Raw genomic sequence first — 24,053 nt, forward strand, 5'->3', positions numbered from 1 at the left:
ACTTGACGGTCACCACACCTCAGACAGGGTTGAGAAGGTGAGGACTTCAGGGGTAACCTCAGCCAGTACGGGAATTGAAACCAAAAGAAAAAATGCTCTTTTGGTTTCAGATTTCAGGATCCACGGTAATTTGTTTTTATCCAGTACGGGAATTGAACCTACGCTGTTTACATCACTCAGCATCATGAACCAGCCATCCAGCCAACTGAGCTAACCGACCAAGGGCCAGGTGGGGTGCAGTTAATGATACTGAGGAAGTAACTGAGGAACCGATCATAGTCTCCGACCGATACAGGGGTTGTAGATGACTCAAGAGTTACACCCTTGTTCACAAGGAGTGTGTAACGATAAATATACTTTAGAGCAGTCAGTCTAACCTCCGTGGGAAAGCTGACAGAAATGATAACCCAGGGTAAAATTAAGTATCACTTAATTAATTAATAAAACACAGCAGGGCTTTGTTCAAGGCAAATCATGTTTAACTAACTCGATTGAGTCTTTTTGATAAGGAAACAGAAAAGGTTAATGTGGGTACGTTGTGTACACACGCAAAAAACTCATCAGCAAAGTTAAAATCCACCGAGTAAAAGGGATTGTGGCAGCATGGATCAAAAGTTGGCTGAGTGACAGGAAACAAAGTAGTTGTGAGTAGTTGTTTTTTTTTGGACAGTAGTAAGATACACAATGGGGTTCCCCAGGTATTGGGACCAGTTCTCAGGAATAAGGTACACAGTGGGGTTCCCCAGGGATTGGGATCACTGCTCAGGAATAAGGTACACAGTGGGGTTCCCCAGGGATTGGGATCACTGCTCAGGAATAAGGTACACAGTGCGGTTCCCCAGGGATTGGGATCACTGCTCAGGAATAAGGTACACAGTGGGGTTCCTCAGGTATTAGTATTAGGATCACTGCTTTTCTTGTTCTTTTCATGACTTCATGCGCAGGGCACGATTTCAAAATGTGCAGGTAACAGAAATGGTGGCAGTATTGTGAACTGTGAGGAGCATAGTGATAGATTTCAGGAGGGTACTGGCAGATGGGGGGGAAATGGGTGGACACGGGGCAGATGAAATTTGATGTAGAGAAGTGTGAAATGATACATTTTGGGAGGGAAAATGAGGAGATGCAACATAAACTCAGCGGAACAATGGGTGTGGGAGCAGTAGGACCCAAGGTAATATACGCACAAACTGTTCAAAGTTGCAGGACAGGTTGTGAAAGCTGTTAGCAAAGTGTACGGGATCCTGTGCTATATAAATAGGGGCATGGAGATCAAGGCAAAGCGTTAGGGCGAATCTTTATAAAACACTGGTTCTGCCTCAACTGTCATATTTTGTACAATTTTGGTACCACACTTTGGGATAGATGTGAAGGGATTAGAAAAGGTGCAGAAAAGATTTACAAGGATGTTTCCAAGGATGGTGGGCTTCAGTAGCAAGGATAAATTCTCCTTCAGAAAGAAAAGATTAGGCGAGGTGCTCAAAATCATGAGGGTGTGTAAACAGAATAGATAGGCAGAAACTGTTCCCGTTGGCGGAAGGGTCGAGAATCAAAGATCATCGATTTAATGTGATTGGCAGAAGAACTAGAAGCAACATGAGGTTTGTTTTTAGTAACGCTGGTTAGGTTCTGAGAAGCAGATTCATTGGTGGCTTTCAAAAGGGTATTGGATAATTACCTGAAGAAAATAATATCTACAGGGTTATTGAGAAAAGGCAAGGGAGTGCGGCTAGTCGAGTTGCTCTTGCAGAGAGCAAGCACAGACACAACAGGCTGAAAAGTCTCCTTCTGTGCTGTAACCATAGTTACATCAGTAGCTCTGGAACTGCCCAGGAGGTACGAAAGGTAAATAACAGAGAATGGACACCGAAGCATGTACAAAATATTAAATGTAGCTTTTCATGCAAGTGTGGTGAAACAGAATATTTTTATGTTTGTGTAGTCCTGTGTCAGTATCAGACGAGTTCCAGTTCTCGTGTTCAAAATGATATGGAGTAACTTTGACGAAGCAGACGGAGCAAAATTGTTCCCACTGCACAAGGGTTAGTAACCGGAGGCAGATTGGAGATCATTGATAAAACTTCCAGAGGGAAAAAAGTAGATGATTTTTCTCCCAAACACAGCCAGTTGTTGAGATCTGGAATGCCTACTTGAAAAGGTGGTGGAAGGAGACTCAATAGTACTTTCCAAAGGGAATTGGAACATAGATGTTGCAGAATCATTGGGAAAGAGAAAGGAATTGGAAATAATTAGATCGCTGTTTCAAAGACAGCAGTCATAATAGGCCACGTCTTCTATGATTCCACAGAGGACCTAGGAGGTGAAACAAGGATACTAACCAATTGCACAAGTTTATTAAAATATGTGCTTGCATATGTACAATTCTTTTACAGTAATATCATTGTTTTTCGCATTAGCTTTACAAATGGTTCAGAAGCTTTTAGGATGCAATTACTGTCAAATCACATCCATTCTCTGGTCTTCATTTGCATGAGCTTTTTCAGTGTAAGCCCTTTGTATTGTGTGGCAATGACCCATTCTACTCAAATCAACAGGATATAGTCAACAACTGCACCACGTTCTGAATAATTTCCGAATGCACTGGAGTCAGCGGTGGGATTAACTCCTGCTGTTTTGAACCAACTTCCTTTCCGGCCCATGATGATAGAATGAAGAGCCCAGTGTTCTGCAGTGCCACTCTCTGGCAGCATCACACAGAACCTTAAATAAACTGGATTACTCAGAAAGGTTGATCAGAAATGTAAAGCAAAACTAAAAGCAAGTGAATCACACATATGCTTCAATATTTTGTATTTATAAGGTACTCCTCTCATCTTGCTGATGCTGTACTTTAATTTAAAGAAGAGTTGCAAATTCAGTAAAAATAGAAACTATTTTTGAATGGCATGATGAGGAATGCAGCACCATCACACTGTATGCATGTTCTTTAGTTTCAGCATTCATTTTGCTGACATCCACGCTCCATACGAGTTAATGCATCAAACTATCTTCAATAGAATTGTCAATGTGTTTTAGTGGCCAGTAGCTGAGATCTGTTCAAAGGGCTCCATTTGCTGCAATAGCGACCAATAGGTTGTGTCATTTTTCCCAATGAAGCAACAATCACCTATTGTCTTCAACATTTCCACCCAAGCATGATTCAACAATAAAAAAGGCCAAAGAGGCAGATCAAGTTGCCTTTATTATAAACAGGGGCTGGAATTATGCCCTTGGATAACTAGAAATTTGTGTTTTAACAAAACTACATTTTCCTTCTTGTCTGCACTTTACCAATGGACCAGACCTTCACTTTCTCAATCAGGGTGGCACAGTCTCACAGTGGTTATCACTGCTGCCTCACAGTGGTTATCACTGCTGCCTCACAGTGCCAGGGACCCGGCTTCAATTCCAGCCTTGGGTGATTGTCTACTTGGAGTTTGCACATTCTCCCTGTGTCTGTGTCCTCCGGGTGCTCCAGTTTCCTCCCAAAATCCAAAGATGTGCAGGTTGAGTGGATTGGCCATGCTAAATTGCCCCTTAGTGTCCCAAGATGTGTAGGTTGGGGGGGATTTGCGGGGTATGTATGTGGGGATAGGGCCTGGGTACAATACTCTGTTGGAGAGTCAGTGCAGACTCCATGTGCTGAATGGCCTCTTTCTGCACCGTAGGTAAGTGGAGCAGAGTCCACGAAAAGATCAGCCATGATCTTATTGAATGGCGGAGCAGGCTCGTGGGGCCAGATGGCCTACTCCTTCTCCTAGTTCTTATGTTTTTATGTATTCTAACTTCTAACCAAGAATGTCTATATATTGTTTCCTTCAAGGCCATACTGCCAGCAAACTGTAACAATTTCAGGATCTTGTTGTGTGGCCAAGCAGGCGTGATGGCTCGAATGGCCTATTCCTGCTCCGATTTATTACACAAGCACCATTAATGTAGAATAATCAACATCTCTGGCTGCCAGGTAGCCAGCCAACTGGAATCACATGTTCTTGTTCACACACTGCCAGTAGCAGCAGTTCAATGGATAGGAATTGAAGTGTTTGAATCCTGTTAAGCACATCAGAGTCCACCTCAAACATCTTTCTCCTAATACTACTAGGAGCAAGCAGGGGGAGAGAAATCTACTGGGAGGGCTAGATGAGTAAGAGGCTGGTTCTAGAGTTCACCTATGAGGGAGACAGGGATGTTAGAGCATCAGAATAATTGCCTGAATAACAATGAAATGTAGTCACTTCAAAAACGGTACCAATTGAGGAGGAATATTTCTAGCCTACAACATAAGCAAAGGGAGAAACACGAACCACAGATGTAAAATCATATTATCAGTGAATATTTTTAAATGACATTAAAATAAAACAAAAAGCTTATTGGTGGAATTTAATAGAATCCTTGATGAAGGATATATAATAATAGGACAGTTATTCAGTAAGATAATTGAATAAGTAATTGTGGAAAATATAGATAGGTTTAGAGATGTTTTTTGTGTTAAACCACATAGTACATTTCCACTTAATCATCTGGAGGTTTAAGGATTTGGAATAAATTTGATCATTTGTACCACATCCAACTGACAGCAATGCTCCTGTCAGTATTTTCATCATAGTCTTCTCACATAGAGTTATTTAAATTCCAAATTCAAAATAAAATACCCCGTAAGTGAAGACTGGGAACTTGATTCAAATATACAAACTCAAAGGAATATAAAAGTCAGGGGTGAGAACAAGTCATTTAACAACAATAACTTGTATCTTCCAGCACATTGAACAGTGAAAATGTCTCAAGACATTTCATACGCAGTATAAAGCATAATAAAGTCATAATAAGTAAATGTCCTAAAGCCACATTAAATAAACCAAAAGCATAGTCAGTGAGGTTTGAGGAATGAAAAGAGGTAAGAGAAGCAGAGAGGTTTTGAGAAGGAATTTCAGAGTTTAGGGCCAAGGCAGTTGAAAGCTTGGATGTCACCAATGATGGAGCAATTAAAATCAGGTGCACTCAAGAGGTCGGAATTAGAGCAACACAGTGATTGCAGTAATGGAGGAAGTTGCAGAGCCAAGGAGGGGTGAGGTGATTGAGGGATTTGAACCCAAGGATGATCATTTTAATGTTAAACTTTGTTTAACAGGGAGCCAAATGGGGGAATTCTCCCCCCCCCCACACCCCTCCTCCACTCCGCTGCGACATGTTTTATGATGGAGGAGGTGGCTTGCCATTGACCACCAGTAGGACCTACTTGCCCCGCCGATGTCAACACCACTTTGAAGGACTCCACCATCCTGCTGCCAGGGAATGAGCCACTGGGGCGGTGGTGCGGCGGGGGTCAAAAATGACTCCAGCGGGAAGGGCCAGAAAATCCTTCCCAATGTAGATTAGGAAGCCCGTGACGGGTGAACTGAACTTTGGCAGCAGAGTTCTGTTGCTCTCAAGTTTAGAGGGTAGTTCATCATCTGTGAATATTAACTCAATTTTCTTTTTCTGTTACATGATAACAACAGTGGCACACACACCTGGCCTTGTTCATTACTCCTAAGAACATAAGAATTAGGAGCAGGAGTAGGCCATCTGGCCCCTCGAGCCTGCTCCGCCATTCAATAAGATCATGGCTGATCTTTTCGTGGACTCAGCTCCACTTACCCGCCCACTCACCATAACCCTCAATTCCTTTACGGTTCAAAAATGTATCTATCCTTGCCTTAAAAACATTCAATGAGGTAGCCTCAACTGCTTCACTGGGCAGGGAATTCCACAGATTCACAACCCTTTGTGTGAAGAAGTTCCTCCTCAACTCAATCCTAAATCTGCTCCCCTTATTTTGAGGCTATGCCCCCTAGTTCTAATTTCACCTGCCAGTGGAAACAACTTCCCTGCTTCAATCTTATCTATTCCCTTCATAATCTTATATGTTTCTATAAGGTCTCCCCTCATTCTTCTGAATTCCAATGAGTATAGCCCCAGTCCCCACTCAGTCTCTCCACATAAGCCAACCCTCTCAACTCCAGAATCAACCTAGTGAATCTCCTCTGCACCCCCTCCGGTGCCAGTATATCCTTTCTCAAGTAAGGAGAGCAAAACTGTACACAGTTCTTCAGGTGTGGCCTCACCAGCATCTTATACAGCTGCAACATAACCTCACTGTTTTTAAACTCCATCTCTCCAGCAATGAAGGACAAAATTCCATTTGGCTTCTTAATTACCTGCTGCACCTGCAAACCAATACCTTGTGATTCTTGCACAAGGACACCCCAGTCCCTCTGCGCAGCAACACGCTGCAATTTTTTGCCATTTAAATAATAGTCCATTTTGCTGTTATTCCCACCAAAATGGATGACCTCACATTTACCAACATTGTACTCCATCTGCCAGACCCTCGCCCACTCACTTAAGCTATCTATATCCCTTTGCAGACTTTCAGCATCCTCTGCACACTTTGCTCTGCCACTCATCTTTGTGTCATCTGCGAATTTTGACACACTACACTTGGTCCCCAACTTCAAATCATCTATGTAAATCGTAAACAATTGCAGTCCCAACACTGATCCCTGAGGCACACCGCTAGTCACTGATCGCCAACCAGAAAAAACACCCATTTATCCCCACTCTTTGCTTTCTGTTAGTTAACCAATCCTCTATCCATGTTAATACATTACCCGTAACACCGTGCACCTTTATCTTATGCAGCAGTCTTTGATGTGGCACCTTGTCAAATGCCTTCTGGAAATCCAGATACACCACACCCACAGGTTCCCTATTGTCCACGGCGCATGTAATGTTCTCAAAGAATTCCACCGAATTAGTCAAACATGGACCTTCCCTTCATGAACCCATGCTGCGTCTTCCCAATGGGACAATTTATATCCAGATGTCTCATTATTTCTTTTTAATATTTTCTATTTAAGAGGTCTTTCCAAGGCTCTTAACCATATGCTGTTCCACAGTAGTGGCGTCATCCACACCAGACACGTTTGGTGACCATAGGGAATGAAGCCAGAACTAGAGTCAATTATTTTTTTCAGTAAAGGATCGAAGAGACCTAGGCTGGAATATTCTGGCTGTTCATGCTGGCGGGGTTCGCTAGTCCCGCTGATGGCGCAACCCCACCGCAGGTTGCCTGGGACTGTGAGGTGCGGTCAATGGGAAATCCCAGAAACATGCTGCCAAGAGGCCAGAAAACCCCTCTCCCGCTATATTCTGGATCTTAAAATCACTGTTGAAAGCATATCTGCCGGAAGTAATAACATATTACATTGCAAAACTGAAATATTCAATTTTTGCCAATTTTACTTTCGTAAAGTTTATCTAGTTAAGGATGACAATCTGTATAATTACATTCCACACCGAACATTGTCAAATAATCAGATTGCAAAAAAATATAATTATTGAGGACATGCACGATTCAAGGTTTTTTTTTAAAATTCGCTGTAGCTTAATAATGTTTGAAAATGGGAATTTTGACAACTTCTTTTGAACGGAAATGTTCTTCCGAGCAATAGCTGTGGTGCTTGAAATTGTCGTCTTGATGTCTTTTTGCTAAATCTGTAAAAGAGCAGAGCAGTGGCAGATGGAATTTAATGCAGCCAAGTGCAAGGTTATGCACATTGCAAGGGAAAATATGAGTGCCACATGTAGACTGTGGATGGTTTAAAACTAATTGAAAGAGATCTGTGGGCAACAGCTGCAGCTTCGCATGCCAAGTCCTTGCAGAGCAGCAAGAGAAAGATGAAGTGAATGCTGAACTGTGTTGCCAATTTAGTGAGATACGTGTTCTGGGCAATTTTCCACCTTGCCATGTAAATGCCAGTGTTGTAGCTGTACTGGAACGGCTTGATTAGGAGGTGCAGCAAGTTCTGGAGCACAAATCTTCAGTACCATTGCTAAAATATTGTCAGGGCCCCGAGCCTTTACAGTGACCAGTGCCTTCAGCCATTTCTTGATATCACGTGGAGTGAATCAAATTGGCTGAAGACTGGGACCTGTGATGTTGGGAACCTCCAGAAGAGGCCGAAATGGATTATCCAAATGCTTCATGCTTATCTTTTGCACAGATGTGCTGGACTCCCCCATCTTTGAGGATGGGGATATTTGTGGAGCCTCCTCCTCCAATGAGTTGTTGAATTGTCCACCACCATTCATGGTTGGACGTGGCAGGATACATGTGGCATGATCCATTTGTTGTGGAATTGCTTAGTTCTGACTATTACTTGCTGCTTATGATGTTCGCATGCAAGTAGTCCTGTGTTGCAGCTTCACCAGGTTGACACCCTATCTTTAGTTTTGCCTGGTGCTGTTCTTGGCATGCCATCCTGCACTCTTCATTGAATCAAGGTTGATTCCCTGGCTTGGTAGTAATGGCAGAATTGGAGACACGCATGAGGTTACAGACTGTGGTTGAGTACAATTCTGCTGCTGCTGATGGCCAACAGAGTGGCTGGATCTGTTCAAAGTCTATCCCATTTAGCACAACACAACACTATTGAGATTAAGACAGATGCTGATGGTGGTGTCTGGGATATTATCTATGAGGTGTGATTCTGTGCATATGACCATGTCAGGTTGTTGCCTGACTCGTCTGTGAGGCAGCTCTCCCAATTTTGGCATAAGCCCCCAGATGTTAATATGGTGGATTTTGCAGGGTCGACAAGACTGAGTTTGCGGTCATCATTTTTGGCGTCTAAGTCAATGCCTGGTGGTCCATCCATTATCATTCCTTTGAGACGTTTTGATACAACTGAATCACCCACATTGCTGTGGATATGCTGTGGCCAGACCAGATAAGGATGGCAGATCTCTAGATGGGTTTTTAAAGACAATGGTTTCATGGACATAAGAAGACTTTTAATTCAAGATTTATATTGTTTGAATTCAAATTTGCCACCAGCCATGGTGGGATTCGAACCCGGGCCCTGGATCTCTGAATTGCTAATCCAGTAACAATGCCAAAAGGCTACCACCCAGCAATAGTATAAAGTTAGTAACTCAATAGGAAGAATAGACACAATTAGCTAAGACTGATAAAAGGCCAATTTAGGATTGATGTGAACAAGAATAATTTTACACTAAAAGTTACCAATATTTGAAATAATTTCCTGGTAGGAAAGTGAAGGTATAAATCTTAGATTCATTTAAGATCCAGTTGGGTGTGGTTATCTAGGAGGGGAGGGTGAAGAGATGGTGAACAGGTCAATTAAGATGGCCTTTCACAATTTGTATTTAGCTTATGGCTAATGATCAACCAGCTTGCATTCTCCGCTACTGTATGCTCACTGATCTACTGAGTATCAGTACTAAGTGAACTATCATACAGAATGAATAATATTGCTGATTATAAACCAAAGAGGAAAATTAAGAGCAATTCAAAGTAATTATAGAGTTGCCATTCTTCAAAATTGAAAATGTATCAACCTGCATCAGGAGGTTAATGCCTTGTATCACTGCCAAGACAACGTAATGGTACCTCTTTCAGAAATGTCTTATGTTTCATTTGGAACCCACAAAAGATGTGCATTTGACAAAATACAAAGGTAACTTGAACACATCAGCTGGAGTCTATGCTGAGCAATTCTGGTTTACTGCACACATGGCCCACAAAATAAACTAATTTTGTCTTTTAAACCCATTATCAGATTTGCAGAACATAGTTCGTACCAGTGTTCTCCAAAGTATTTGGACCCAAGGCACTTCTGCAGTTCCTCTAATCTCTCTTCTACCATGTCCATTTCGCTTCCTTTATGAAGGATTTGAGGTTTCTGGGGTTTTCAGCCTTGTTGCTAAAGATTTGAGGCACTCAGTGACTGCTCAAGAGACTGTGTATTGGGAATGGGGCCCATTGAGAACCATCCCCTTGTCCTTGCTGTTGACCCCCTCCCTCGTGACCACCTCCCCATGATGGCCACTCCTCCTATCACTTGCCTGTGGCCTAGGATCCAGCAATGAATCTCTCCTTGAAGGGTGTCAGGAAGCAACAGCCACTGCCTCTGCTTAGCCAGCAGCTCTCAGTGGCTGGGACTTTCACCCCTGGGTCCTTGATCCTGGGGAAGGCTTGCTGCTGTCCATTTAAGTTTACTAACTTCAACAGGCCTTACCTCAAAGAAGAAAAGCAGGCCTATTGCCAGCAAGACCCTTGTTGCCTCTATTAAAAACCACCCACAGTGTTTAATTCGAAGTCAAATCATGCACAGAAAGCAAAATAGAGGGAAGAAAAGATGGGAGTGAGCGAGAGATAAAACAGAAAGAAACAGAAACTATATTTTATTTTCTGAAAGTTCCAACAAATAAAATCTGGAGGGTTGAGACACCACACGTTAATATTAATTTCCAGTGATGTAGTTTGACAGCTGTTAATATTAATCGTGCCATTAGAAATTGACTTCAGCCTTAAACGGAGAAGCTCTATAACCTTTTCCAGTGGGTTTAGTAAGTGTAGAAACTAGAAGCAGGAGTAGGGCACTTGGCCCTTCAAACCTGTTCTGCCATTAGTTTTGATAATGGCCGATCAAATTCAATATCCTGAAACCGCCTTCCCACCATATCTCTTTAGCCCCAAGAGCTATATCTAATTTCTTGAAATCACACAACATTTTGGCCTCAACTACATTCTGTGGTAGTGAATTCCACAGATTCACCACCCTCTGGGTGAAGAAATTTCTCTTCACCTCAGCCCTAAAAGGTTTACCCCTTACCCTCAAACTATGACCCCTAGTTCTGGACTCCTCCACCAATCGGGAACATTCTTTCTGAATCATGTATCGATCATATAAGTATATCTACATGCAGTCCATGTGACTCAGCGCCGAGTCTCTTGGCAAGATATTGGCACAGACTAGGTTCTGGAGGAGCAGAGACAACCCGCACAGTAATTTTACAGTTTCCATGTTCAACTGAACATGTGCAGTTGCCTGAATTTGCTGTCCAATTTACACTTTAATGATAATCATAGAAATCATAGAATCATAGAAATCATAGAAACCCTACAGTACGGAAAGAGGCCATTCGGCCCATCGAGTCTGCACCGACCACAATCCCACCCAGGCCCTACCCCCATATCCCTACATATTTTACCCGCTAATCCCTCTAATCTACGCATCCCAGGACACTAAGGGGCAATTTTAGCATGGCCAATCAACCTAACCCGCACATCTTTGGACCATGGGAGGAAACCAGAGCACCCGGAGGAAACCCACGCAGACACGAGGAGAATGTGCAAACTCCACACAGACAGTGACCTAAGCCAGGAATCGAACCCAGGTCCCTGGAGCTGTGAAGCAGCAGTGCTAACCACTGTGCTACCGTGAGCTACATCATTCCTTTACTGGAAACGTGAGCCATTGTGAATTATCTGTACTTTCTGTGCCCGTCATCTGTCCAGGGAATAAACAGACCATCATGTACCTTGCAGAAGTGAACTGTTCAGGTGCTTTCCAAGGATTCTGCAATTTATTGTCTTTTTTGAAGTGCAAGGTACGTCAGCTTCTGACTTCAGCACAAACTCCCAAAGGAGCCCAGGGTGATACAATTCGATTGGAAGCAAGATCTTTGTTGACTAGGCAAGTGAAAAACGTACTAGCACAGCAAAACCGGCTTAAAAATAGATTTTTCCAACCAAATCACAAAATAGAAAGCAAAACAAAAGTCCTCTAGAATCTCAGCCTTGTTGGGGCTTCATTAATTCCACAGATGTAAAATTGAGTACAAAAGGATAAGCTTCAGTTTATTCACACAAAATCAAAAGAAACTCCATATTAATGTTTTATAATTATAAATTTCACCACTGTGGCAGTAAATGAATGCAATCATGCACACAAGCTCAGTAAATAGACATGCCAGAATCAACAGGCAAAGGTTACCCAATCCAATACTGCCAAGAATTCTCTCCAATGACAGATGCAAAACTGAGACGGGTCGGGTATTAATGTTTCTTTTCTAGCATCAGTTCACTTACTTGTACTCTTGGCACCAACTAACATGAGAAAAAGTGCTGCCAGGAAAACTTGAAAAAACAGAGCCTACATCAGCCCTTAGGAACAGGTTATAAGTACACTCAGAGGTTTCTGATACATAACAGATTGTTGTTGCGTGTTAGTGTAACAGCTTTATGAAACAAAAGGGAGAAGTCACCATATATCACTAAAACCAATAGTATAGGCATTTTGCACTATATAAAAAAAAGCTAAACACTCTAGGCAATCCATAAGGGTTGCAATTTTCAGAGGAATACAAAGAACAGCAATACAAAGGCAGCACGGCAGCATAGTGGTTAGCACTGTTGCCTCATAGCACTAGGGACCCGGGTTCAATTGTGGCCTCGGGTGACTGTCTGTGTGGAGTTTGCAAGTTCTCCCCGTGTCTGCGTGGGTTTCTTCCGGGTGCACCGATTTCCTCCCACAGTCCAAAGATGTGCGAGTTAGGTTGATTGGCCGTGCTAAAATTGACGTTTGGTGTTGGGGGGCTAGCAGGGTAAATACTTGGGGTTGCGGGGATAGGGCCTGGGTGGAATTGTTGTTGGTGCAAGATTAATGGGCCGAATGGCCTCTTTCAGCACTGGAGGGATTCTAGGATTCTATGATTCCAGAGATTCTATGATAATGTCTAATGATTGGAAGAACAAAATGTGGAATCTGTTTGGGTGGAGCTAAGAAACAACAAGGGCAGCGAACACTGGTAACTGTTTATAAGCCACCAAAAGTACTGGTAGAGTGGGGAATGGTATTAATCAAAAAATTGCATGTAGCATGAATAATACTGTAACCATGGGTGACTTAAATTCTGCATATGGACTGTGTAAATCTAATGAACACTAAGGCTGAGGAGGATGAGTTTCTGGAGTCTGTTATGGGTGATTTTCTAGAGCAGTATGTTGAGGATCTGACTAAAGAACAGCCTATTTTAGATCTAGTATTATGTAACAAAAAAAGGGCTAATTAATAATCTTGTTGTAAAAGAACCTTTTAGGGATGAGTGACCATAATATGGTCGAATTTTATACCTTGTTTGAAAGTGAGGTGGTTCAATCTGAAGCCAGGGTGTTAGATTGAACAAAGGAAATTATGAAGGTATGAGGGGCAAATTGACTGAGGTGGATTGGGAAAATACATTAAAAGGTATAACAGTATAGAGGCAACGGTTAGTCTTTAAAGAATTTATATATATATATATATATACACACACACATTCCTTCAAGGCACAAAAAACAAAGAGGAAATGTCAGTCAACAAAGAAAGTTAAGGATTATATAGATCAAACGAAAAAACCTATAAAGTTGCCAGAAATAGTAGTAAATCTGAGGATTGTGAGCATTTTGGAATGTAGCAAAGGAGAACTACGAAACTGGGAAGGGGGAATAGCATATGAATATGAACTAGCAAAAAAAAAGCAAACTGCAAAAGCTTCTCCAGGTAAGTAAAAATGAAAATTTGACTAAGCCAAACGTGGGTCCATTACAGAGTCAGGGGAATTTATAAATGGCGATTAGAGAAATGGCAGAGAAGCTAAATAATTACTTTGTGTCTGCCATCTCTGGGGAAGATACAAGAAATCTCCCAATATTAGAGATCTAAAGGACGAGGGAGAATGAGGAATTGAAGGGAATTAGTATTAGTAAGGAGGTTGTGTTGGAGAAATTAGTAGGACTGGAGGTTGAGGATTCCCTAGGACCTGATATTCTACATCGCAGTGTGTTGAAAGAGGTTGCTATGGAGGTAGTGAATGCATTAGTGATCATCGCCCAAAATTCTGTAGATCCTCAAATGGTTCTTGCAGGTTGGAAGGTAGCAAATGTGCCCCCACAATTTAAGAAGGGAGGGAGAGAGAAAATAGGGAACTAAAGACCTGTTCACCTTGCATCAGTAGAAGGGCAAATACCAGAATCTATTTTCAGGGATGTGACAAATAGAGCCTTGGTTAGTAATGTTCTGATTGGGCCTAATCAACACAGATTTACAAATGGGAAATCATGTCTGATGAACCTGTCAGGGTTTTTGTTTTGAGGGCCTTACGAACAGAATTGATAAAGGGGAGTCGGGGAATGTAGTATACTTAGATTTTCAGAAGGCTCTTTATAAGGTCCCCCACAGGTTAGCAAAATTAGGGATAGGAGGTAACACACTTGCGTGGATTAAGGATTAGTTAACAGGCAGGAAATAGAGCAGGAATCAATGGGTCATCCTCATGTTAACAGACTATGACAGTGGGGTACTGCTGTGATCAGCACTTGTTCTCCAGCTGTTCATGATATGTTAATGATTTAGAAGTTGGAACCAAATATAATATTTCCAAGTTTGCGGAGGTGGGAATGTGTATTGAGGAAGATGCAAAGCAGTTTCAAGAAGATTTGGATAGATTTAGTGAGTGGGCAAGAACAGAGCAGATAGAAACTAATGTGGAAAATTGTGAGGTGATCCACTTTGGAAGGAAGAACAGGTGTGCAGAGTATTACTTAACTGGTAAGTACAGATCAAAGATCAAAGAACAGTACAGCACAAGAACAGGCCCTTTGGCCCACCAAATCTGTGCTGACATAGATGCCCCTCTAATCTAATATTTTCTTGTCTCTTCATAGTCCATATCCGTCTATTCCCTGCCTATTCATGTATCTATCCAGATGCCTCTTGAATGTTGTTATAGAACCTGCTTCCACCACCTCTTCCAGCAGCGCGTTTCAGGCATTCACCACCTTGTGTGTGCAAAACTTGCCCCTGACATCTCTTTTAAAACTTTCCCCCTCTCACTCTCAACCTAGGCCTGCGAGCAACTGACCCTTTGATCCTGGGAAAAAGACTCTGACTATCCACTCTATCCAAGCCCGTCATAATCTTGCAAACATCTATCAGGTCCCCCGTCTCATGTGCAAAGAGACCTGGGTGTTCTCATCAATAAGTCACTGAAAACTAACATGCAGGTGCCGCAAAAATTAAGGCGGCTAACAGAATGTTGGCCTTTATCACAAGAGGGTTGAGTATAGGAGTAGCAGCGTCTTACTTCAATTGTATAGAACCATGGTTAGACCAGAGCTGGAATAGTGTGCAGTTTTGATCCCCTCACTTTAGGAAGCAATTTATTACCATGGGGAATGCAACAAAGGTTCACCACAGTTCCCAGGATGGCAGGATTGTTATGAAGAGAGATACAGGCCGGAATTTTACCGTCCCGCCCACCATGGGAATTGGAGCAGGTGAGGAGCGGAACATGGAAAAGTCTGTTGACTTCGGGTGGGATTGTACGATTTCGGGACGAGCGTGGCCATAAAATCCTGCCCAGAATTTCGAAGAACAAGAGGTGATCTCATTGAAACCGACAAAATACTTAAAGAATAGACAGGGTGGGTGCAGGTAAGATGTTTTCCCTTGGTTGGAGAGTCTAGAACCAGGGGACACAATTTCAGAAAAAGGGGGAAGCCAGACAGAAATGAGGAATTTTTTTTCCAGAGAGCGTTGTGAATCTTTGGAATTCCCTACCCTGGAGAGCTGTGGAAGCTCAGTCATTATATTTAAAGTGGAGATTGGCAGATTCCCAAAAACCAGTGATGTAAAGGGATATGGGGATATTGTTGGGAAAAAGGCAGTGAAGTGGATGAGCAGCCATGATCAAATTGGATGGTAGAGCAGGCTCGATGAGTTGAACTGTTCCAGTTTCGATGTCTACTGGGCAATATTTATCATCTATTATGTTCAATAGATAGTGTTAATAATTCTGCCTTGAGATATCATTGCATTTTTTACCAGAGCATGATTTGTCCTCCATTGCAGAATAAATCCCATTCATGATGTAGGTGATGGGGCAACGTGGATAAAAGTTACAACCCTAACAGTATGTAGCATGATAGCAATAGCAAGTTTTCTTGCAGTTGCAGAATGGAATATTATAAGCATTCTGCACACTGCAAGAGGTAAAGCAACTCTTTTCACTCTTGTGGAAAAAGATCCGACGGCATTTCCATTTTATTGTAACTTAGCCACCCAAATGAAGACATGTTTTAAAGTAAAGTGTTGCATTCAAAATGACAGTTTGCCACAAAGGCATAAAATTTCACAAATGTGCATTAATATATATTAACCTGCATTGGAATACACACTTACCCGAAGTAAACAGAATATATTAACTCATCAAGCCAATAGTTGTGAATCTGGTACTTCACAAGTACCTCATGTAAAGTACTGTTCGCCCAAATATCACAGAGTGTTAGAAATAGTGATTGTAATTCTCAGCAAGTTTATAATGCAGCAACCCTTTTATCTGCTGAGCTCAAGCATGAAAAACAGTCGACTGTGATTAGCCTGATTTCCCTGGAGCATCTGCTTGTGTTGCCATGGAGACTGAACATCTATTGCTTAGTATTAATCTTTGCGTAGACTCCCATTTCCATAGCAGCGGCAGACATCAACTCTTAAGTTGCCACAATCACCTGAACTCGACAGAGGCAGACTGGGATCATTTCTCCCCCATCTCCAAAAGAGACGGCTCCTACGGACGTCCCTCACCCTGGCAACTACTTTGGTTGCCATAGGGACGACCTTTTAATAAAATCGACTCCCCATGTTAAACCTTGCCATTAATTTATTGATGCTTTGCAAGTTGTTGTGCAGTTCTCTGTCAACACAATAGCTCAGATGAATGAAAGGAAGGAAATGAATAAAGAAAATTAAAAGATGGAAATTAACAGCACATTGCAAGTGTACAGGTGAAAATTCCTGTTGAAAGCCAATGTTAACTTTGGCCACAGAGGAGATGTAAACCATACATACACACACATGCTGCTCGCCTCTTATGGAGCTTGTTTTGTAAATCTCATCTGGCGTAAATTTCTCCTCAGGACTTGAGCTGGCCTAGATTGCAATCACTTCTCATTATAGTACGTGGATAGTACAGAGTCACATGGCAAATTATAGTGGCTGCAATCTGTTCACACGGCACTCATTTATTGAACTTTTTTAGGACAATAGATACACTAGCGTGTGCTGCAGAAAGCAGAGATAACATGATGAATTACACTAGTCTGATTCCATTTGCTTCCAGTTCAAATGTGTCCTGTGCAAGGGAACAAGGAACATGTACCATAATGTACACCAACATGTTCCGCAGCATCCAGACTATTTAAACATATCTGCCTTCAACAAGAGAGGGGGAAAGAAGTGTACCTGTCCAATATTACATAGCCAAAGTCAAACTGCGTCAACTTTGATTGTATTGGTTTCAAATACTGTATCATTCTTGGAAATCAATAGCAACTACAATAATTTTCCTGCAGTTTGCCCAAAGTTTTCATATGATGCAAGTATTTTGGGAATTCGGAACTTTTGGATGATTCCACCGTCCTGTATAGCTCTGTCTTCATTATACAATATTAGAAATTCACCTATCTGGAAGCTGCAGCTGTTCTAAGGAGGAAAATTGAATATGTTTATATCTGACAAGGCTTTTCACTATGCAAGTGATCGATACAAGGGCCAGCATTTTGTCGGGCCAGTGGGTTATCGCCCACTGGTTTGAGACCTGTCAGTCACTTCTATGGGTGGCGCCCAATGGAATCAACTGTCTTCAGGCAATTAAGTGGCCACCAGCGAGCCTTCCTCCCAATGAGGGGCTTGCTGAGAGCTGCCGTCAATCAGAGGCCAGCTGCTCATTATTGCCACCAGCGGGACCAGTGGCTGCTGATGGCACTGCACCCATCAGGGTGTGCCAGGATCATCGTGGGACCTCACACACCAAAGGTGAGTGAGGGCAAGGGGAGGGTCATGGGGTAGGAGTTGTGGGATGGGTAGAAGGAGTAGCAGAGTCAGAGGCAAGGAAAGGGGTGGCTTTTATCTGCCACACCCTGCCTGATGCCATGCCCCTCCATTGGGCACAGGGTGCCTGACCACAGGGGTCCCCCATCCTGAGTGGCCGCTGGCAAACCCAGTAGGTTTTGGTGGTTAGCCTTCCAAGGGCGAGGGAAAACATACAGTCCGCATTTAATTCCTGAGCCAAATAGTAACTTTAATAAGTACGATTTCCAAATATGTCACTAAATCATGCCAATTTATGGCTCAACGGCAAAATAATTGAGCCCCTAAAATCGGCAGCACAAAAACAAACCATTTCACCCAACTGTTAGTGCCAGTGTTTATTCTCCACACAAACCTCCTCTCACTTTAATTACCTGTTCCCAATCTGGCCCCTTCTAATCCCTCATCTCTCTCGAATCCCTTTGCCCTGAAATAGGTTTCAAGGCTCCTTGTATCAAAGCCTATTTACCTATTTTCAACTGCTTTGTGTGGCAGCAAGTTTCATATTCCCAACATGAATATATAAATATATATATACCCTTGCTATTTCAGATATCAATTTCTCATTTCCTGGTTTGTCGCATTCATTTTTGTTTGATGTAATGGCAAACACTCCTGCTTAATGCTGGCAGACATTGTCCCCTATTTCCTGCAGCAATGCAGTGAACAAGGTGCTGAAGATCTCTCCAACCAGTTCCATCTTTCTTGCAATCACCCCTCCTGTCAGGACCCTCTTCATGTCCAACCACCCGACTTGTGTTATCGTACCATTCACCCAGATGCTGGAACTTTGCAACAATTGTCAACAAAAGAGGCTAGTCAACAGTTTCAAAGACAAAAAAAAGTGATCAGGTGGCGGACGACAGTTTGAATGTAATTATTTGACTTCCAGATCATCTTTTTACAACCTCCCACTACCTGGATGTATGCTCAGCTGTCACCAGCATACTGCAACTCAGTTCATCTTTACATTGATTTAAATTCTAAACAGTAGGCAGTTTGATTCCTAATGTAAATTGGTGTTTGGAATAAATCAAACTCATCACCTGAAACAGGAGCAGCTTTGAAACTGGTCAATGTTACATGTTCTTCCAGCAAGGTGATGCTGACAGAAATTCAAAGACTGACTTCTCATATGTGCGTCCGATTAAAATATTCTCAGCTCAAGCCAAAAGGTCTAAGCAGCCACCTCAGACTGTATTGAGAGAGCATTTTATTGTTGGAGATGCCACCCTTCAGATGAGATATCAAACTCAGGCCCCTTGTCCCAATTTCCTTTTTCCGATATGTTAAAATTCCCCGATCACTACACAAATAGCAGGAAGGAGTTGGTTTGATCCATCACTGCCCCTGTCCCCAGACACAACATACAACCCGAAAGAATGCAGAACAACATTTCAGCAAAGTTATTTCAATCGGAACTCCAACCCTATGCAACCTGTATCAGAAAGATCAGTGGCGTTGTGAGCAAATCCATTGCACCGCATCCTGACATTGACATACATTGTAATTCCTTTGTTGCTCCCAGGTAACCAAGAAGGTAGATGTGGGCAGTGCAGTGGATGTTGTCTACATGGACTTTAGCAAGGCCTTTGACAAAGTACCGCATGGTAGGTTGTTGCATAAAGTTAAATCTCTCGGGATCCAGGGTGAGGTATCTAAATGGTAACAAAATTGGCTTCTTGACAGAAGCCAGAGGGTGGTTGTAGAGAGTTGTTTTTCAAACTGGAGGCCTGTGACCAGCGGTGTGCCTCAGGGATCAGTGCTGGGCCCACTGTTATTTGTCATTTATATTAATGATTTGGATGAGAATATAGGAGGCATGGTTAGTAAGTTTGCAGATGACACCAAGATTGGTGGCATGGTGGACAGTGAAGAAAGTTATCTCCAATTGCAACGGGATCTTGATCAATTGGGCCAGTGGGCTGACGAATGGCAGATGGAGTTTAATTTAGACAAATGCGAGATGATGCATTTTGGTAGATTGAACCAGGGCAGGACTTACTCAGTTATTGGTAGGGCATTGGGGAGAGTTACAGAACAAAGAGATCTAGGGGTACATGTTCATAGTTCCTTGAAAGTGGAGTCACAGGTGGACAGAGTGGTGAAGAAGGCATTCAGCATGCTTGGTTTCATTGGTCAGAACATTGAATACAGGAGTTGGGACGTTTTGTTGAAGTTGTACAAGACATTGGTAAGGCCACACTTGGAATACTGTGTGCAATTCTGGTCACCCTATTATAGAAAGGATATTATTAAACTAGAAAGAGTGCAGAAAAGATTTACCAGGATGCTACCGGGACTTGATGGATTGAGTTATAAGGAGAGGCTGAATAGACTGGGACTTTTTTCTCTGGAGCGTAGGAGGCTGAGGGGTGACCTTATAGAGGTCTATAAAATAATGAGGGGCATAGACAAGGTAGATAGTCAATATCTTTTCCCAAAGATAGGGGAGTCTAAAACTAGAGGGCATAGGTTTAAGGTGAGAGGGGCGAGATGCAAAAGTGTCCAGAGGGGCAAGTTTTTCACACAAAGGGTGGTGAGTGTCTGGAACAAGCTGCCAGAGGTAGTAGTAGAGGCAGGTACAATTTTATCTTTTAAAAAGCATTTAGATAGTTACATGGGTACGATGGGTATAGAGGGATATGGACCAAATGCGGGCGATTGGGATTAGCTTAGGGGTTTTAAACAAAAAAGGGCTGCATGGACAAGTTGGACCAAAGAGCCTGTTTCCATGCTGTAAACCTCTATGACTCTATGAGGTCAGAATCCTGGAAATCCCCATCCAACATCATTGTAGAAGCACCATGGCACGGTGGCACAGTGGTTAGCACTGCGCTCTCACAGCGCCAGGGACCCAGGTTCAATTCCCTGAACTGTCTGTGCGGAATCTGCATGTTCTCCCCGTATCTGTGTGGGTTTTCCCTGGGTGTTCCAGTTTCCTCCCACAGTTCAAAAGACATGCTGGTTAGGTGCATTGGCCATGCTAAGTTCTCCCTCAGTGTACCTGAACAGAGTGGTGACTAGGGAATTTTCACAGTAACTTTATTGCAATGTTAATGTAAGCGTACTTGTGACACTAATAAATAAAATTTAACTAAGTTAAGAAGTCAGTTTCTTATAAGAACTTTGGATGGGCCGTAAATTTGGCTTTCCAGCATATCACCTGTTCGGAGAGCAAATAAATACAAATAAAAATCCTGTCCAACTTTATTGGAAGATATAAACTCTAAACTGTAATTACTCAGCAACATCAATTCTCATTTCATCAATTAAATTAATTCTGAGAAATATTTTAATATTAATTAGCCTTGTAAGTGGTATTTTCTTTATTCATTCATGAGATTTGGGCCTCGCTGGTGAGGACAGCGTTCATTGCCTATCCCTAATTGTCCTTGAGAGGCAATGTTGAGCTTTCTTCCCGAACCTCTGCGCCCACAGCGCTGTTAGGGAGGGAGTTCCAGGATTTTTGACACAGTGACAGTGAAAGAACTGTGATATATTTTCAATTCAGATGATGCATGTCTTGGAGGGAAACTTGCAGGTGGACATGCAGCATACCTACACCACAGGGACTGCAGTCATTCAAGAAGGCAGCTCACCATCACCTTCTCAAAGGCATTAAATGTTGATCTAGTCAGTGATGTCCGCATCCCATAAATGAACTTTTAAAAAGTCAGCATCATTTCCATAATGTAGGTGAAAGCCCAGTGCGAACAATGCCCATTGGAAAGTAGCAATTTAAATACTACTACAGTAGCTTAAAGGGGTAAGTATTATAATTAGTAAGACAGCAGCATTGCGCTTGGAAGCTTGCCTACAAGTACGTTCGAGAGCCCTACATCCCTAAAGAGCATGACAATTCTGATGTAAGATGTAAGGCACAGGAGATTGACTTTCCTTGGGACAGGACATGTAGGTGTCCAGACAAGCTTCTCAAGAGGAACACCACAAGATATGCATGTTAGGAGGTATACAGTGTGCCTGGAAGCAATTAGTGGAGCTTTAATGATCCCAAGGCAGTCAAAAAGAAACACCTCCATGACCGTAATTCACTGTGCACTCGCACTATTTCAAACTATTTTCAATCCTTGTTGTGAAGGTCTATTGAAGGACAGTTCACCAATAACTTTCCCCAAGAACAATCCAGTACAATCCAAAACTATACACTTTACTGCACTTGATGAGCTCAATCTGTGTTTCACCACAGTCCACCCACTACAACACTGTAGGGATGGGACCTAGATCATCATTTCTCCACAATGAAGAACTTCTAAACTTTCTACTGTTCTTGGCAGAAAGATTTAACTTAACTAAAGCCGTACCTCAAAATTTCTAATCATCACAAAAAGAACAACTTCTTCATTTGTTTTCCCGTGCCTATTGGCACACGAAGACAGGCAAAGCACATGCTTAAATCTATTTCCCTTGCAGCACTTCCTGAAACAGGTTGCCAACAGGTGTCCAGAGACTATAGATAGAGGTGTGCATTCCGTATCAAGTGTAGCCGACCAGGAGACTCTCCCACGCCAACCGCCTGTTTTAGATATACTGATAGGATTTACAGGCTGATAATCACCCCGTTATGAATGCAGGCTCCATGACCATCTGGTCCTGAAGTGTGCCTCGAACCTTGAGCTTCTGGCTCATAGACAGGGACTGCTACCCACTGCATCACAAAACTCCACAAGAGAAACAGAAGCATTAAAACTTCAACCTCCATTTCTGTTGCCAGGGTTCTGAAATCTGTTCCCTGCGTGCAGAAATTCAAACACAGGAATGAATCTACGGATTGTACACAAGGATATGAGAAATGAAGCTTGCCAGTTGCACCTCCTGTACAATTTCCCGAAATATCTCAGCTCTCAGCAGCTAAGGGGGTCAAATATGTGAGACATCTGTCCTGGTTACAGTTACTTCCGTATGCACCCTGCTGTTATGCCATCTGAAGAACATTAAAACAAAACTCCGTTACTAATGTTGTTTAGCAACATGCAAAAAGCAATGTATTTCATCCTTCTGCCTCCCCCATTGGCAGCAACACAGGAATTTCACACTGAGCCTCTATTACAGGGGCAGGGTGAGTCAGCTATGGAACTGCAGATGGCACAAATTGCCTCCACCTGGCTCAGGCTGAGATCACATAGCAGAAATCAAATCACACAATCTGAGAGTTAACATTGCACATACTTTGCCAAGGAGCAAGAATCGGGCCTTTTAATATCATACAGCAGTGGTCCTCAAAGGACACCTTGTCAAGTGGCTTAGTAATTACAGATCATCTATCTAAATTATTATACCAAATAATATTTTTTAAACTACTACCTGTAAAGAGTGCCATAATAATGTTCTTTAAGAAAACAAATATATAGTTCTGTCATGTCACTAAAACATGAGAGAGATCATAAACTGTTAAATCAGACCATACCTTTTCGCCTGTTTAAAAAGTAGACTCTGCTGAACCAAAGAATGGCTGCTATAGGTCACATGATTCACAAGTGGCTACAGTTTCTTGAAATTTCCAACAGCAATAACAGAACAAAAAGCTCAACTCTCATTCTTGTGGAATCGGATACCTCTCGTTGTGAGGGCATATTACCATCAACAAAACCAGGGATCAATAGACAACATGTCTCCTCAGCCTGGACTATAACAAGGGAGAGCCATTGAAACTCATTAAACCTGAAAACCCACTAAACACCACCATCTCCCAAGGTAAAAAATGGATTTTGACCAGAGGCATAGAAACGGCTTGTTAGCCTTCAACTGACTCATTAATGGGCCATATCACATGACCTAATCTTCTGGTCTTTGGAAAGTTTATTACATTTAGAGACTTGCAACTCCGTCTGCTGTCTAAACTCCAGCTTGCAAACATCAAAGCAGGACTCCAGGCTTACCAACAGTCTGCATCAAGTCTAAGTCTCTTCAAACCTAGTTTCTCTGGAAGATTCCTACAATTGTCCAATGAGCAGACCAAGTTTCTGTATATTAACCTCATCTCACTGTATCATCATCAACTTTAAAGGAATCCTGCAAAATTCTGCTTCAACTAGTTGAACTGTAGCTCATCCATGAAGGAATCCTCACTGGACACAACTTCCTGGTCTCTGGCAATCAGATGAGCAGATACCCACATCTGTGATGCTTTGTAGTTATCCATAGTTGTAAAAACTGCTCTTTCCCATCTTCTTATGTGCTTGTGTGCACGTGTGGTGTGCGTGCATGTTGCGTGCAGTTACGGCCATTCTCTTGGTTTGAATATGTGAATAAACTAAACTTCTGATTTAACCCCAA

The 24,053-nt window shown here is 42.4% G+C and overlaps 1 protein-coding gene across 2 annotated transcripts in view; it reads right to left on the reverse strand.

Moving 5' to 3' along the window:
* The window catches only part of LOC144489456 (chloride channel protein 2-like), a 563,382-nt gene that overhangs the window by 330,896 nt on the left and 208,433 nt on the right, over positions 1-24,053 (reverse strand). The gene's annotated exons all lie outside the window — the stretch shown is intronic.

This window comes from Mustelus asterias, chromosome 3, assembly GCF_964213995.1.
Source record: "Mustelus asterias chromosome 3, sMusAst1.hap1.1, whole genome shotgun sequence".
NCBI classification, from domain to species: Eukaryota; Metazoa; Chordata; class Chondrichthyes; order Carcharhiniformes; family Triakidae; genus Mustelus; species Mustelus asterias.